The 15,060-nt window shown below is 29.9% G+C and overlaps 1 long non-coding RNA gene across 1 annotated transcript; it reads left to right on the top strand.

Annotated features, from left to right (window-relative positions):
* The first annotated feature begins 11,010 nt into the window (after positions 1-11,010).
* On the top strand, positions 11,011-14,048 carry LOC117110862. The gene is made up of 3 exons (XR_004445778.1): positions 11,011-11,154; positions 12,804-12,967; positions 13,673-14,048. It is a non-coding gene; the product is annotated as an uncharacterized LOC117110862 (long non-coding RNA).
* Positions 14,049-15,060: the final 1,012 nt, after the last annotated feature.

Here is a 15,060-nt window from a genome sequence, read left to right as displayed (position 1 = left end):
CTGTTTTTGCAGTTAGCTCTATCGTTTAAGTTCAGCAGCAAATGCACCACTAAACCTGTAAATAAAGCCATAAAAATGCATTTGTATCTCTTTATTTATATTACATCATCTGTGCACTTTCCCATAGTAAAGTTATTCACCTTCAACCTGGCTTGTGTAATTGTGTCCATTTTATTATGGAATTGTAATACATATGATTACTATCATTATCATTGTTTGTCTTTGTATTAATTATTTGTGGTATATGTGGTCTTGTTTGTTAGATATGTAGTAGGCTTATGTAAGGAATAATAGTTGCGTTATGTATATAGGTTTAACATAGTTTACGCATCAGTGTACAGGCCATAATATTAATAAAATAATAATATTAATAATGAAGATAAAATTAGTAATAAAGATAGGCCTAATAATCACAATAATAATAGTGATAATAATAATGAGGATGATAATGATAATAGTGATGATATTAACAATATAAATAATAATATGCCTACTGATAATGATGGGTAATGATAATATAATTATAATGATAATAATGATAATTGTGATAATACTCTTAGAAGCATTGTTGATGATATTGGCCACAACTCTCTCTATGAAGCAATTCAATGTAGTATTAAAATCTTCTTTAACAGGATCGAAATGAGAATCAATACTTAAATTTAAAATTCACCAACTGAAATAGTACCAGCATAAAACAAAGTTGAAATTGAGACACAGTAAACATGGACTAAGAAATGTTTAGATAATGAGAATTTATTCCCTCTTTCCATCTGCACGGATCAGTTTACTGCATTACAACAGAATTTGATTAGAAGAGTTTGCAAATTAATCCTGAATTGCATTATCTTTCTGGAACGATCCATTCTGATGCAAAGTAATTGTGTAGACCTATTCAGCTCTTGATGAAAATACAACCAGCAAAAATGCTTGTAAAATCACCATCTGGGAGAACTTTTAGAACCTGTTAAAATGGATACCCACCTTCATATTTCCAGAAAAATATTGAAGGAAGGTCATTAAATGTGATTGAACTATTAAGAAACAGTAGACTTGACTACATATACTTTTCATGTAATTGTATAAATGGCCAGTTTTGAATGTATTTCATGTAAATTTCATCAAAGAGCAAGATACTAGTCACTCAGCATGGAAAAGATAAACTGAAGTCTGGTTTCCATGAAATTGCTACAGTGTCGCTACAGTGTTTTCACTGCAACTGTTAAACTGTGTAGCTGTCCCTGATGCAACCGGAAAGGGTCCCCAACACAATCGCAAAGGCTCCCTGATTTGACAGGCCAGTCTGCATCACCAAAAATTATCAGCGACAGTGTGTAGTAATTTATGGAAACTAGTAAGTCTCATTATATCACTAAGTAAGCTATATTTAGTTGTTGAGAAAAATCTTGATTTTGACTGGATGAGAATAGGCAAGTCTCTTAGCTACCAAAATATAATATAACTCCACTTCATATATTTAGGACTATATAATTTTTGTTAAGTTCTATATGATTTTTAGGGTTAAATGCCAAAATATAGGTTATTTTAAGAACATAAATCTAATATTATTCATAAAATGTAAAGATATGTGTCTTCTGTCTATATTTAGCTAATAAGCACATCTGATCTCTGTATACAAACCTTTAACAATTGTATAAGGAAATCATATGTACAGTAGACCTATTTCATATATGAATAGTTCTATAGGACATGCATTACTTAAAATAAATGATTTTCTTTAAATTTGTTTGAATAGTGTTTGAAGATAAGCCAACACTTGTTTGATGCATTCACGTTTCAGCTGCAGAGTATGACAATACATTGTCATCCAGTATACGACTAACATACATGTTTAGAATTTATGAAGCCATATTTTTTTCTAATAACATTAAAACATTTCATTCAGTCCTCAGATCAAAAGTGAGAGTATTTAGTTTCAATGTGTCTTCAAGATAATATTTACCTCAAATGATCTGAAGACAATATTGTTCATCAAAACTAATACATTAACTTTTGTTGTAAAAGACAACATACAGTACTGGTTTCACAATCCATGAGAATATTAGCAATTAAATTGATTCTGCAGTGATCATGAGAAAAGCAACTGGATATATATCATGCATTACTTAAATATTCAATACTTTAACCTTCACTAGTTAAACATGCTATGATACTTGAATATCATTTCATTACCAATTCCAGTCCATCACAAAAGAGGGAGATGTCGAATGAATACATCTCCATACCGCACGATACCTACAGCGTCGTCGTGTGTGTGTATACTCACATCAGAATTAAAGATTTACTCCGTACAGAAGTTTCTCGGAAATATTTCACGATCATTACACTCCACGGTAATGTTGTATGTCAGTGCCATCCTTGTTGTTATGACGAACCAGCGTAAATAATACAACCTCATTGCTCAGTAAGCTGTGTACGATAATATATTATATAAACTAATAAAGGCGGGTAAACAAGAGTGCAGGCCTATAGGTGGCAGCATTCTAGCCAAGCCGCGATTTTTATATCATTGCCTTTAAATAATTGTGTGCCGGTTGAAGAGTTCACGCTCAGCATGCTTATATTTTAGCATTATTTTTTTTTGTTATTGCATTACTGTAAACTCTCGCAATTGTTGTCAGGTTTTTGACCTCAAACGTGGTGAGGTAATTTCTCGTTTAAAAGTAGCCACACCCAAACACACGGTCATTATTCTAAAAGAAAAATTAATTTATTTTCATTGGAGAGCATTAGTCTCTTAATGATAATACCTTGTTTTTTTACTATCAGACATAATCGATGAGTCGATGACTCATCTTCAATTTGCATAATGTAATAAAAAATTCTGCTGGTACTCGTCCTTTAGCCTTGTTGGCATGGAAACTGTTTTAATCATGATAATGCTAGTACGAAATTAAAAGAGCCAAGGTTTTGAATACGCTTGTCACAGCTTACAGCAATCGTCATTAGCATTTAAATTAGTTTTCTCTCGTCTGGCAGTGTGCCAGACAACGTTGATAGGTATAATACGTTGGCTAATGTAATTTACACTCGCACATAATTCCCATCATGTTAAAGAATTTCTATGAACATTTTTGATCAATAAAATGTTGGTGTTTTTAATTTTTTTCAAATCATTTATCATAAAGCTATGTAGAATTAATTTAAAATGGCAAATACAGTACATGGAGAAATTTCTGAAATTGTAAATAAATAATTATTAGTTAAGGGAAGCTGGCTAAATTCAAAATTTCTATAAAACATCTATATTCTTCATTTATTATATACCTTTTGTCCAGTTTGATGACTCATCTAATAATATAAATCTTTTTAAATCTTATTAACTATTTAATTTTTGGTTTGAGGGAAAAAGAAGTTTATTCAAATACACTCTCTACTTTACATAATGGTCCCATTCAGTGTAAACTGCTGATGTTTAGGAATTGGGAAGTAAGATTATTATCTGAATTTTCCTCCGGGTTGGTCACTCATCTAATAAAAATGTTATTAATTATATAATTAATTTTGTTTTGATAAAACTCAGGTTTGTTCAAATGTATTTTCTACTTTACATAATGGTTACATTAAAATTTAAACTGCTGCTGTTAAGAATTGGGAATTAAGATTACATTTTAAATCTCCAAAGCCGCTAAGTGAAGAAATATTGATGATAAACTATAATCATTACCTCTGATGGATTCTTGATTTGAATATCTCTATTCTTGATTTCAAATTATGATAATATTTGTGATATTCATAAATAGATAATTTAAAAAATAAAGTAAGATCAAAATCATCAAATTTTGCTTCAAATATTTACACTATATATCTCTTTATCTTAAAAACATCAAAACCATTATAAATAAAAAATTCTTTATAACAGTTTATAGCGAAAATCAAAGCGAGTTAAAAAAAATGGCCTGTTGTGTATTAATTGTAAAAATTATCTGTAATATAGTATAAAGAATTGGAATTAAAAATTAGAAAGGTAAGTACTACAGAAAGCATGCAAAGAAAGAAAATACAAATAAAATAATATTGTTAAATTGTTTTAACATGTATTGTTATTTTTAAAAATTTTGTTATTGTTATGTTACTATGTTATTATCATTAACAGCCTGGATGTTGATATTTTACTTTGTTGGTTGCATATTAAAATGAAGTCACTTTCCTATCAAAGTCCATGTTATTTGCTTGTCGTAGCTTTCACTATCATCTGGACAGCTTAATCAGTGAACTGATTATGACTTACTTCGTCACATGGCCACTCCTTTGAGCTGATCATGTGATAAATATTTTTTATTATTTTTAAAAATAATTTTAGTAATTTTTACTTTTTTTCATAATTATTCTCTTAGTCATTTTAAAAATTATTTTCATAGTTAGTTATTTATAAGGCCAAAACAAAGAATATACTTGTTTAGCGTCACACCCTCAGAAATTTTCAGGTGGGGGGGGGGGGTGTCAGCAATTTTTTTTTTTTTTTTACAGGTAGCTTTAGCCTACTGCAAGGTCAAAGGATTGTCTTATGTAGTAAGCCAATTAATACACAGCCTATGTTCAGAAAAAACATGTGTAATGTTGGTGGTGTACTTCACATCTTGTTCCCTGTGCTAAGATAAAAAAAAAAAAAACGATCTTTTTTTGTCTATTATCAGCATTTTTTAGTCAATTTTCATCACTTTTTTACAAAAAAAAAGAAAAAAATGAGAGGCAGCTAGAAAATCAGGGTCGGGCGGGTGATGCTAAACAAGTATATATTTTTTTTTTAGCCTAATGATTTTTTTTTTCTTGAATGTCAGCAACATTGATTTTCCACTAAGCGCCGTCAATTGGATATTGTTACTAAGGTCCCCAACAATATGTTAAGTGTACGTAAACTTGTGCGTTTGTGAAACGACGCATGTGTTTGTAGGACACGCATGTATTCCAGGCTCTGGTCTCATTAATCAGCTGTTAAGTTGATTGACACCCAGGCAAAGTTCATTATGCGCAATATCTTCCATTTAATTTCTTGATAGGCCTACTATTTTTCAGAAAATACATATTTAAGTAGTGACATTGCGATATGGCAAAATCAATTCAAAAAATAGCTTGGTGAATTTTGGTGGCAGATATTATAAGAGTGATAACAAGAATAAAAACAAACCAACTAAAACTGAAACCATGTTTCTTTGGTGTCATAAGATCAATGTTTATTTGGAAGTTTTAAATACTGCTTTTATTTTGAATATTCTACTTCCTGCTTTCTTGTAGAATTAAGCTAAATTGGAAGTTAATTTTGAATAAATAATAATTAGTTAGACATACATATTGCATCATCCATACATGGCCTGAGTGTTTTTTCACATTGTAAATACTTCTTAATGTCAAAATGCTAAATATTTAGAAGGAAGCTTGTCCACATTATGTGCGGGTATTACAATTATGATGATGAATGTTAATGTATTATGCGCACTGACTCTCTTCGCAAAGCTGTTTGCAACTCTTCTCGATACAAAGAAGTTAAATAAATTGATTGTGGTTTATGAAGTTTATTAATTAGGTGTTATTGGGTAGGCCTATCCTGGTAGACATTTGTTTAGTAGATTAAAGTGTATTGTAGACATTTAATATTATTTTGGCTTTGCCTTATTTTTTTAGTTACTTTGAAAGAAAATAACCTTGTTCTTATAACCATTATTCCTTTCTAGGTCTTGCCTAGGACGGTCTAGGCTTTATTTGTGTTAACCAGTGTCGTACAGTGAGATTTGTAACACCTTTATTTATGGTCAATGGTCGTATATTTATATAGCGCCTTCCACAGAAAACCGTCTCAAGGCACTTTTGAAGCCACATGAAACAAAGACAAAAGAACGCGAAGGGGGGGGGGAGTGCGCACCCCCGATTTTGAGATAGCGTCGCCATCACTACCGTATACACGCAGGTACCTCGGTGTCAGTTATTATGAATATATTTTCGGAAAAAATACCAAATTTATATTAATAATCAAAGGTTATATACAATTACTATACATTTAGTTTGATTATGTACATAACTTAATCAGAGTTTAGAATCAAGATTTCGGTAGTGCTTTTAGCTGTTTATTGATAACTCAATCTATGCCATGGCTCTTTTAAGTACATAATCAATATTTTAAAGCTCAATCATAGTCCTCATCAATACCAATCAATAGGCACATATCTATCTATTGTTTTTTTTTTTGTATTGATTTCTTCTTGAACTAGCTGTCATTATTTTGATAATTGTTATTATTTTCATACTTGGCCTTGTAGTAAGTTAAGGTATCTACATATTAAGCAAAAAGACCAGATTTTTGTAGTGTCTTCAGTAATTTTATGTTAATCACACACAAAAATGCATCAAGTAAAAAAGTACCAAATAAAAAAAAACATATCTGGGATAGGGAAGTTGGAGGAAGGGAATTTACTTGCCTGAAGTAGATGTTTATTCAGGATTTGTGTATAATTATAAATTCATATTACTTAATTCACAGCTTGGTGGTATTAAGACTGTTTCATCATTGCTATTAAATCCTGCAAAATGCCATGATTATTTCTTCTGACAACTAAACAAATGAACACACTACGCTAAGCCACACTCAGACTGTCTGTAGTACATCGAATGGTTTCAATGTGGATTTTATGTTAATGTACTGGTACTTATTTAAATTTTCCTCGATTTATAAAGTGAAAGTACTGTATCTTCAATTTGTAGGCTATAGAAAATATCCAGAAAACAATGCCATTTAAATTTAATCTGAACCTTGCCACGTATGTTTGTGTACTTGTCTGAGTTTTTTATATGTATTTAAATTGTTTTTCTTGGATTAGTGGTATAACTTACTCCTATTGAAGGCCTTGTCGAAAACATTTTTGTCTCAACTTCATTAATAAAATCTGGGAAATTATACTTTGTTCCCGAGTTGCCAATGTCGCTACTTCTTTTTTTTTTTTTGTAGTACAGGTAGTATTAGTAGTAGTAAAAGTAGTAGAACTTTATTTATTCATGAAGCACAAATATGCTTTATGACTAGCATTTCATTGTATTTCAAATGTTTTTATCAAGATAAACGATATAATACGAAATATGCTATATGAACATTTATATTAAATCTAATCTGAAATAATAAAAACAATCATTAACAATCATCATAATAATGTTGATATGCAAATATCTATACATAGAACAAACACAATAGTTAATTGTAAACACAAATGATAATGTGAAGCACATAGAGGACTCAACAATATGCGCTATATAAGTCTACCATTATTAATATCATCATTATTATGCCAACAATATTTACAACTATTATAAGGTGGAGATTATAATTTCTGATCAAGATACTCTATTGTTTTATGGCCAGCATTTTATATATAACTTAATGATTTAATAAAGTTTAATTATCGCACAACCGTGATTCATTATATTTACGTGAGATACCCAGTATTGTCATCGTCGACATGCCTGTTAACAACTCTACTGCCCTCTGATGGTTGTAATGTTTAGTTGCGCAAATGTTAGATGGTTTACGGAGTGAAGAATAATAATTGCCCGCTGATGTCAAATATTGGAAGTTTGTTTTTTGTTATAAGCCTAGAATTAAGAAAATAAAATAAAGAAATAATATTAGAATTTGGACTAAATTTAGTATGACAATGTTTAATGTAAATGCTTCTTGGATAGACAATAACATTTACTCATACGACAGGATAACCTTGGGCTTCAAGTTTAGTAGCAAGATAACATGATCTTAACCTGACAGATACGCATATTTAATTAATTACTTTACTATATTAGTTACTGTATTACTTATTGCTGTTTTGAATTCATTGAGGGGTAGATTTGCACTTGAGACATCAATTTGTTATTGTTTGTAGGAAAAATGAAAAGTTGTATATGTTTATGCTAGCATGTATCTTTCTGATTTCTCGAGCTAAGGATGACCACGTTGGACCAGTATGAAATGGTATGTCAGAGGATGTGATGGCAACGAGTCAGTGAATAATCTTATGCATTTACGATAAGTCTAAAATGTGTGCGACATTTAAAAATTACAGTAGTTTTCATTTAAGTTGTTCCATCATTTTGAGTTACACTGCTCTCTTTTTTTCTTAGTTTTAGCTTAAAAAATGAATAGCTATGTGACTCCCAAAGAATTTGTCTTTAGGGCCTTCATATTTGAAATCTACACTTTCGTATATCAGTACTAGCACTCCTCCTAAAAGAAGTCGAGTTCAAGATATGGCAACAGTTTATACATAATTAAATTTTTAATTTGGCTTTAATATAAAGAAATATAAATTCAAAACTGCTGTATGCCTTATTGTTAAAAGATTCCATTTTATTAGCAAGGAAAACAAATATAGGATTTAAACACTGGACTCTGATATTGGAAGGCTAATCATATATTTTAAATCTTATTTATTTATTTATTTTCTTTTGAGTATAAACATTTTACTTCTGATTTTTTTTCCCCTTTAGTTAGTCCAGTTATCAAAATTCAGAAATAATTAATTTAAACCAGAATTAATTTATGTCCTTATATTTTACTTCCTTTTAAAAAAAAATATGGAATTCAAGTTATGTTATTATCCTTTCTAGAAAAACGAAGGCGGGAAAAATTGCATTCCACCATGAATGTACATCTGGTGGCATTATGATGTATCTGTGCATGTGTTTATTTTTCTGTCTATTCTCAGTAATTTATACATTTTAGTGTTTGAAATCTTTACCGGGAATTTCTCTGAACAAATGTCTGTACTGTAAATTACAATTACTATTGGGTAATTAAGGGCTATAGACACCTTTGCCTCGGCTCAACTAACCAATGATTCTCTTGGGTATTACTCCACCAAGCCAACCTACATTGTACGTGAACTTATCAACCTTAATCATAATGACAGTAATATATACATTTTCAGGATTTAACATTATTTTTAGTGAAGTTGTTCGAATATGTCAATGGGACAACCTCACCTGTTGTATACTACCACTTATTTTCATCTATATAGTGGTAGTTAGGGGCGGATTTCCAACCAACTAGAGGTGCCATAATCATCTTGCCTCAACCTTAACCATTATGGGGCTGAGGTGGGTGGACACACTCCCTCCCTGGACCCCTATTTCAAATTCCTGTATGTATTTTGCCACTGCTATCCAACAGCACCAAAATGGAGTTTACATGGGGAGATTTTGTGCATATGAAATGGGGTTTTTAACTTATTTTGCCGTTGAATATTATGCAATACTATCTACTTTAAAGTTGCTTAGTGAAGTTGAGTATTTCAAAATTGGCAGAATATTCCAAATGATCGGTATGGTATTGAAAGAAGAAAATTTAAGTGTTCGGGCAAAGGGAATACAGAAGGTTGGAAACTCTCTTCTATGATTAGGTCCAAAAAAAAATCATGTATATTATTGTTAAAAAGGCATAAGCAGTGAAGAAAGTGAAAATGAAAAGCTAATCATCTTGAGTATGAGTGCCAAAGATTACAATCATGTTTGGCTTAATGACTAACATAGGAGTTTATAGTTTATAAAACAGACTGCTCCCTTCTTTCCCATCTAACTGATTGAAAGTAAACTCATTAAATCACTTCTTAGAAATGTTTTCCATTAACGACAACACAAAAGAACAAAGTAAATGTGGATAAAAATTAAGGTCGATTTTGTTCTGTATATTTATATACCAAAATATTAAATAATTTTAAAATTATATATTCAGTTTTTATTTGAAATAGTGATTTAGTAGTATTACAGATAAGCATCCATCATAATTATCACCTACTGGGCCCATGTATATTGGGGTTATATTAATGTGGGGTATCTGTGGGGATGTGTGGGTTCATTCTTCTAAAAAACTTGTGTACCCCCTGGGTGCTCAAAGCTCTCCCACTGAAAATTTACTGTGGAAAATTATGCTCAAGTAGGTGAAAGCTCTCTCATCACTTTATTTTGCCAGCTAATTCCCACATCTCCCACTTACCGTTGACCTCTTCCCCACCCCCCTCCCCCACTTAACATTCATGCCCCAACCGCCAATCCCATGTCAGCTTCTAGATATGTCACCGTATTAATGGAATTTGCTTTGCTAGTTTAATGAATGGTTTAATACTCACAGGTTCAACAAATTAATCATTTACATTTGCATTTAATTTTTGAATTATAGAGGCCTTGGTCTGCTAGGAAAACCATTGCTTGAATGAAAAAGAGTTAAAATGATGACTTTGAGAATTACGTTTACTAATTAAAGATTGAAACATTTAAAGTAATGTCCTTCCTCCTCATTTGGAATTATTTTTTTGTTTCGAACATAATCATCACATACTGAATTTATGACGATCAAATTACCTTGAGCATTATCCTGAATTTATCAAAACCCTTGTTGATTACTGTGCGTTAAATATTTGAAGAGATAGGATATTTAAAAAATTTAAAGATCATACTTAATATAATTTAATGATTTTGATTCCTCTTAAAAATAATGAAAGAAATATGTGAGTTGCTTCACCACAATTAAGTAACAGTTAATCAATGTGAAATCTAAAGTCTAAAATAAGAATTGTTTAATAAAACATATATCATTAAAATACATTTGCCACTCCTAAAACATTTTGGAATTTTCCACTTTACAATGAATGAAATATGCAGAAAATTAAGAAACTTGCAATTCTCTTAAGCAAACACTATTAATTGTTTCTCATACTCTCTTTTATAAACATGTTTGGTTATAATTATATTTTTTTCATGCTTACATTTATTTAAAATAATAGTTTTAAATAAAAAATGTTATTTTAACTTCTCGATTAGCTTTAGGTTTTACATCCTTAATGAGGATGAGTTCCGAATATGAAATTAATATTTTAATATGCAAATAGCAATCTTGTTTCATAATACCTCACTGCCCTCTCCTGTCAACAAGCCTGCACTTAATATACCGCCATTTCCATCTCATTTAATTTATGCACATATGCCATGTAGCGTCGTAGTGTAGCAGAGCGAGGCTGTGGGCACGGCAAGATGAGACCAGTCGGTGCGGACACTTCAACCCTATGATCAGTATTTGGGAAATATCATTTGCATCGTAAGGTTTTTATTAGAATTTTCTGTCGTGTTACAAGGAAGAAACGTTCATGTTAATATTCACTTGTGAGTACTGTAGAGGATTTTTTTTATTCTGGGAGAAATTGTTCCCTCTGTCATTGTTTTGTCAACCGCTGCGTCTGTTACGCGTTGTGCTTGGTGAGAAACATCAACGCAATTATTTATACCTAGAAAAATATTATGCATACAATTAATTGAAAAATATAGTGTTTTAAAAAAATTAGAGGTAAAATAGAATTCAAATTGATATGTATATTCATTAATATTTCTTTTGACATTATAACGAGAACTCATTTTCTTCACCAATTAAGAGATACATAGATAATACCGTTCCTATCTCCTTATGGACTTTATTGCCTAGTAATTTACAAAAAAAAAAGGAGTTTTGTAGTCCATCTGTATTCAGTGAAAACTAAATAAATTTATCTGTGTCTCATTAAGAAAATGTACCTTATTAGATCCTTTAAATTTAGAAATTGTTTTTGTAAGTTTTTTTTTTATTATCAACTGTACTGTGTTCATCAATTCATCTTTATCTAAAATATCATAAATGTTTAAAAAATAAAACAGATATGTTATGAGTATGAAATATGGTAATATTTTACATTGATTGTCTTAAAATTGAATAAATGCATTCTTTTTTAATATTAATTACCATTTTATTAGATGTTGAATGAATAAATTAGTTACTTATTTTTTTATGATGATGATAATGTTTAATTATATTATATTATATAGTTATAATTATTAGATTATTGCTATTGATATTAATACTATTGATTATTATGTTATCGATTACTATTATTTCTTTTTACTATTATTGTTATTTTCTTTATTATAATTACATTAATTGATATTGTTTTAATAATATTGATTATTATGTTATCAATTAAGTATACTTTGGGAAAACACTTAAGCTTAAGTTTTCCAGTCTTCTACATTCACCAAACTTCTTACAAAACTGTTCTTAACTTTTTTTGAACAATTAAGTATAATTTAATTACAAAAAATGATCGCTTAGAAATATAATATCTTAATAATCCAAAAATAAAATAGTTTTGAATTCTCTTTATGATGCTAAGGAAGTGGAATAGTTTGTGGTTATGAAAAATCCAGACATAGTTTTTCGTGATTGAACCCAGAATCTTGGGATTATGAGGCGAGCACCTTTCCACCAATCTACATTGCACTCGTTCTACTCTCTTAAGTATGTAGGATGTCGAAAATGAAATATATCTTGTTCATTAATCTTACCAACCTGTTGATTTTGAATAGGAATATGTTTCTAATTAATTGGTATGTTCCTTGAAAATGTACACTTGGTAGTTTTGTTGCACACCTTGTTTTCAATAATTTATGGTAAATTAAAGACAAGTATCACTACCTTTTCTAATTCAATAATGTATGTTATTAGACAGACCTAGACTTAGATAAACTTTATAGTCATATAACACATTTAAATGTGAAACTCTGTTTCTTGTTACATTCATTAAATAGTTTCAGTATATACTGTAATATTCTGTATAAATACTTTTATGGTAATGGTAATGGCGATATACAAATGGGCCCCACCTGTGAGTCTGTCTCTTATACACATCTAGATGTGTATAAGAGAAATACAATGTACTGTACACAGAGTAAAGGTTATAATTTTTATTATAATTTTTTTTTCTTTTTTTTTTTTTGATAATTAGTATCCACATTATGACCATAAAATTTGAGTGAACATTGCAACAGCAGAAAATTTATGCAGGTACTTTGCATGATGACAATCCATGTTGGCGGCCATCACTATACAACAATAGGACCATCAAAAACAGTGACATTTACAATACTTTTCCACTACACAGTTAATATGGTATGTAGATTTGTTATAACCTTAATATAACTTCCAATTTTACCTTTTAATTACTTTTTATGTATTTACAATTCTGTTTTTTTTTCTTTTTGACATGCATTTTTGCATTTTTTTATGATTGTTTGAAGTTTTTCTTTACATTTTGTTTTTATTGCATTTCTCATTGAGAAAAAAGAGACAATAAAGAGAAAAAAGAGACAGTAAAGTTATTTCTTCAGATCTTAGCAGAAGCCTACTATTATCATTTTGATTATCTATTTTTTAATCATCATTATCATCAACATCCATATTATAATAATAAATCTGTGTAAATCTGGTTCTATAAAATAAAAACACAGGTAAAATTTTATTGACTATTTATTACACAAACTTGCTATATACATCTCATATTTTTTCAAAATTATGATTAAAAAACCAAGTCTATACAATTTTAAGTCAAGAGTGCCATAATAATAATTTTCTTACCTCAGCCCCAGCCATGGAGGGGCTGAGGTAGTCTATACCCTGCATTTGTGAAAGTTCTACCACTGCACACCATCACTAACCTCTTACCCCACTAGGCTTCTTGAAGGCGTCACACTACCACTACACCCCTACCATATCAATATTCAGATTTCCACTTAAACTACCCCTTCTCTACCACCACCACCTGACTTTATCCATACTTTCAATTTTTAATATTTCCTCCTTTTTTTTCACTTTCAGTCTCTCTGAAAATCTTGTAAGTGTACACCTGTCCAAATGTTTTCAATCAACTTTGCATTTTCAGTTTCATTTTTATAATCATGTCTTCTCTGAATAGTGTCATTATGTATTAAAAAAAAGATTAATAAAAAGACGTGTGCTGTATTTTGAAGGTATTAATTAGTTTCAATGATGCTAACCGTTGCCATTCATCAGTTTCATTACTTCTACAGAGCTGAATTTTCCAGGAAATCCAACATTAGGGACTTTCAATGAAGATGTTATATTATCATAAATAATGCAGTGCATATTACATTATACTTGCAAGCCACCTGCTGTGTTCTCATTTATCTAATCTGAATTTTCAAGAAATGTATTCTTCAAGTGTCCTATAATATTCCCGGAGTTTTTATGAAATTTATTCAAACCTTCTTGTTGGGAGATTATAATAGTGTCCTGTTTGTTTATGTGATTTATCAATAGGTCTATATCTCTTCATTCATTAAATATTCAGGCTTAGCTATGGGGGTTTTTTAAAGCTTTTTATTTAAAGATGTATTGTCCCATGCTAAATACCAAAAAAATCATAAAAATATTTTTTGAAATTAACTTGCCCATTTTGAAGTAACATAAAAGTTATCAACTTGAACATAGAAATTAGTGTATTTAAAAAATGTCTACCCTTCAGTTTACAGTGAAAAATGATAGAAACACTTTTATTATTTTTATTATAATTTTTTGGTTTAAAAATCAGGGTACACATTTTTTAAGTTCAATAATTTTTATGCACAAGTTAATAAATTTGTATGCTATTGCAATATGAGCAAGTAATTATTTAAAAATTATTTTTTATGATTTTTTGACATTAACAAGGGACAATACATCTTTAATAAAAAAAAAATGGGTGGAGGGGTATTATTATAGTAGATTATTATGGTAAAAGTAAAATAGACAGATATTGCTGTTTATATTACTGTTACAGACTTTTTTCCTGTTGTAGATAGATTGTAATTTTATTTACAAATCATTCAATATTAAAACATTGTTTTTCCATAAATTTGTGTGATGAGATAACTTTGAAAATTACATCATATAAAAACCTCATAATAAAATTGTGTCAGATAGCTAAAAAATCACATAAAACTAATTTACATCATCAGGTAAAAGGTAAAGTTTTCTCATTAGAACTAGTCCATGAATGTTTGGTCAAACTCACAGTGGCGATGGGTTTGGCTGTGAGTATCTGTAACGTTTGTCTGTCTATTGTGCTTTTCCATATATTCTTTCATTAATTAATAATTATAATTTTAATAGCAGGCTGCAGTTAATTGGTTTCTAATTTAGTATCAACATATGAGTTCAGATTGCCGGACGGTAATGGCCAGGCATTTTATACCATGCCCTTTTTA

This window comes from Anneissia japonica, unplaced genomic scaffold, assembly GCF_011630105.1.
Source record: "Anneissia japonica isolate Jap-2015-1 unplaced genomic scaffold, ASM1163010v1 scaffold287856_len476331_cov182, whole genome shotgun sequence".
In the NCBI taxonomy this organism is placed as follows: domain Eukaryota; kingdom Metazoa; phylum Echinodermata; class Crinoidea; order Comatulida; family Comatulidae; genus Anneissia; species Anneissia japonica.
The sequence above is the reverse complement of the archived record's forward strand: the minus strand, read 5'-3'. Positions and strand labels throughout refer to the sequence as shown.